The following is a 3,666-nucleotide window of genomic DNA, read 5'->3' on the forward strand; positions in this document are numbered from 1 at the left end:
AGAGATGGCTCAGAGGTTAAGAGCACTTGCCACTCTTACAGAGGACCTCAGTCTACTTCACAGCACACACATGAGGTGGCTTGCAACCTCCTGCAAATCAAGTTAAGGGGATCCAATACTCTCTACTAGTCTTTGTGGGCATCTGCATGCACGTAGAACACATATGTATACCCAGATACATGATACAAACACAGAAAATAAATAAATCTTTAAAAAATAATAATCTCAAGTACACCTACACTTCAAAGCTCTTAAACATTTTTTTTAAAATTAATTTATTTTTTATTATTTTATGTGTCTGAATGCTTTGCCTACATGTGTATCTGTATACCGTGTGAGTGCTTGGTGCCCAAGGGGACCGGAAGGATCCCTTAGAAGTGGACTCACAGACAGTTGTGAGTCACCATGTGGATGCTCAGAATCAAGCCTGGGTCTTCTGGAGGAGCAGCCAGTGCTCTTAACCACAAAGCCACCTCTTCAGTCCCAATATGCCAAGATTTTAATATGCATATACATACTACATATGCATACGCACGCTACAAACGCATCTAACACAACTATACCTACAGACAGACATTCTATAATGTTTATATCTACCATATGTATATAAACTATTTGACCCTCATCCACTCTCCAGAAGCATACGGGTAAAACAGATTCACAGTGCGAATGGCTGACTCCAAGACATAAAGTTCAAGATGAAAAGCGTGCCACTCATTTGTGGGTTTGTTTTGTCGCTGTTTGTTTTTTTCTGATTTTGAAAGTAATACTCTGTCATACAATGTTTATTTTCTTATGAACTAGACCAAGAATCATCCTGTGATTCCCCTAAAAGACTCACATGTCTGTGTGTATCGGTGTCCTGTGGTGTCCCATGCGTCTGCATGTATCCGTGTCCTGTGGTGTCATGGGAAAGCCTACATCTAAATGTCTACACTAAACCAGCAGGGAAATAAACCTCAGACTGGAGCAGCAAGTTCACGGTCGGTAGCTCTGGAAACACAACCAAATATCTAACCAAAAACACAAGCAGGCCTCAGGGAAGGGATTTGGTTTGAAGGGGACCTCAGGGAAGGGATTTGGTTTGGAGGGGAGTTAGGGATATGTGAGCTTGTAGAGATGGAAGCTTAGACTTGTAGCACGCCTAGCCTCAGAAAGCAGCTAAAGTGGAGGGTCAGAGGAGGAATGGGTAGCATTTCCATACCCGTGACTTCTTGGGTTTTGTCTCCAACGGTACCCTTCCCGCAGTCTACTTAAAAGTGTAAATGCTGCCATGCCACAGTAAAGTCCACATTTGAAAGCCGAAGATCTTGTTTGTTCTCACACGCGACACGCCACCCTTTCTTTAAAACCTACCTCGGTTGTTCTCTAAAACTCAGGTGCTATCCCTATACCTCTCTTCTTGGTCAGTGTTCTATGGTTGTGAGCAGCTCTTACAAAGGAAAGCATTTAACTGGGGTTGGTTTACAATTTCAGAGACTTAGCCCATTAGCATCATGGCGGGGAGCATAGCAGCAGGCAGGTAGACAGGGTACTAGAGAGTTAGCTGAGAGTTCTGCATTCGGATGCACAGGCAGCAGGAAAAGAGACAAAGACACTGGGCCTGGCTGGCTTGGGTTTTTGAAAATCTCAAAGTCCACCTCCATTGACACATTTCCTCCAACAAATCCTTTCAAATCACTCCCTGGCGATTAAGCATTCAAATACATGAACCTCTGGGGGCCATTCTTTTTTGTTTCAGCTTGTAGGAACTTTATTTTCCATCTACCTTTTTTCCCCTTTGCTCGGGTGTCTGCAGAGGAGCTCAGGACCACTCAGTGGTGGCTCCAACCCACTCAGTGGCCTGTGCTTGTGGGAGCTGCTGACCAATCCTCAGTGGCTGGCTGGGCACTCCAGTCTTCAGTAGGGAACTGCTGGATGGGCACCGAGGGCACCTGCACACCCTCAGACCAGTCAGCCACCTCTGGCTGAGCAGCAGTGAACTCAGGAGCTGGTGCAGTCCATTCACCCTGAAATTCCTCCTTGGTCACGGCCTTCTCAGCAGCAGCCTGTTCTTCCTTCTCAATCTCCTCTGGGTCTCTGTAGAAGTAAAGATCAGGCATAACCTCCCATGGGTGCTCACGGGAGATAGTGCCACACATGCGGAGTACTTCCCAGGCCAGTATCCACCACATCAGGCCCAGGGAGTGAGCTCCCTTGTTGTTGCACGGGATGGCGATGTCCACGTAGCACAGAGGTGAGTCTGTGTTACACAGTGCAATGGCGGGCAGGTTTACCTGTAAGACGCCTCTGTGAGGGGCTGGTGCTCAGCCCTGGGATCGGTCACCACTAGAAGCTGTGGCTTCCTGAAAGCTGCCTGGATCTGGTTAGTGAAGGTCCCTGGGGTTAAACGGCCAGCAATTAGACGGAGTAGCTCCAGTGACGGCAGCAAACTTCAGCACCGCTCACTGCCCAGTGTTCCTGGAGGAGATGACGCTGACAACAGCAGGGTTCTCAATGGCAACAATAGCCTGAGCTGCGAGCAACAGCTTCTCCCAGGTCCTCTTCAGACTGATGATGTAGATGCTGTCGCTTTTCCTTTTGTAGATGTGCTGCTCCATCTGGAAGTAGAGGTTGGTGCCATCTAAGTGGGTTCCTACAGCGAGGAATTTGAGGACATCCTCCTCCTTCATCTGCAGGACATCAAGGGCTCCAGACATTGTGTAACTTTCCCTTTAAGTTACATCGGGTCTGTCCCGGAGCAGCGCAGAAAGATGGGGGCCACTCTTACTCAAGCTATTATACCTTTCAACAAGTCTTCTGTGCATTTCTTCCAGCCTCTGGGGCCAAGTGTAGACCTTGGGCTATACATGGAGCTTCTGCCTGGCTCAGTCACATATCTCGAGCTACTGTCGTGTGGGGACCCCTGGAAACAGAGCTACACAGAGATCTGTGAGGAATTGGAAGAAATTCTGAATTCTATTACTCTATTGCGAGGGCCCTGAACTGACCCAGTGAGTTTCTTAGAGTCCCTTAAAATCATAAGCAACACAGCTCTTTCAGCCCAAATTCCCGCCTGTGTAGAGAGGTAACCCATGTTCTCAGGCCTCAGAGAACCCCACTCCATGAAAAGTCTTCCTCCCCTTTTAGTTAACCCTGGGTTAATGGCCATCCAGGTCCCCAGGTCCCCAGTCAGCCTTGGCCAGGTGAAATAGGACACCTTGTTATGCCTTCACTCTGAGATCCCAGAATGGTCTCAGGGAGGCCTGCAGTGATGTTGGGAGACATCTGAAGGATATAGCATTTTTGATTCTTAAAGAAAGAAATTCCAAAGATAAAGGGTGGACTATTGAAGCCCAAGAACCTCTTTGTCCTGATCTGTCCACAGGAGATCAATTAACCACATACCCTGAAGCCATTAGTAAGCAAAACAGAACTAAGCCATCAGGAGAAAAAAAATCACAGTTAGAAAACCCAGGTCCTCCGCACATGGACCAAGCCAGGAGTCTTCCTTCATATGCGTTGGATGCAAACACAAAGCAAACAATTGAATCTATTACGATGTGTCCCTTGCTCCCTCATGTTCCCCTAGTCTCCGGCTTTTGATAGCATCTTTTACTGGCACCATCAGGGTTGAGGGACTATGCTTTGGAATATGATACTATAGTAAACCACCCATGGGATGGA

At 47.4% G+C, this 3,666-nt stretch overlaps 1 pseudogene; it reads right to left on the reverse strand.

The window, feature by feature from the left end:
• Positions 1-1,804: 1,804 nt before the first annotated feature.
• Positions 1,805-2,699, reverse strand: LOC119821288 (annotated as a pseudogene).
• Between the last annotated feature and the right edge of the window lie 967 nt (positions 2,700-3,666).

This window comes from Arvicola amphibius, chromosome 8 (assembly GCF_903992535.2).
Source record: "Arvicola amphibius chromosome 8, mArvAmp1.2, whole genome shotgun sequence".
NCBI lineage: Eukaryota > Metazoa > Chordata > Mammalia > Rodentia > Cricetidae > Arvicola > Arvicola amphibius.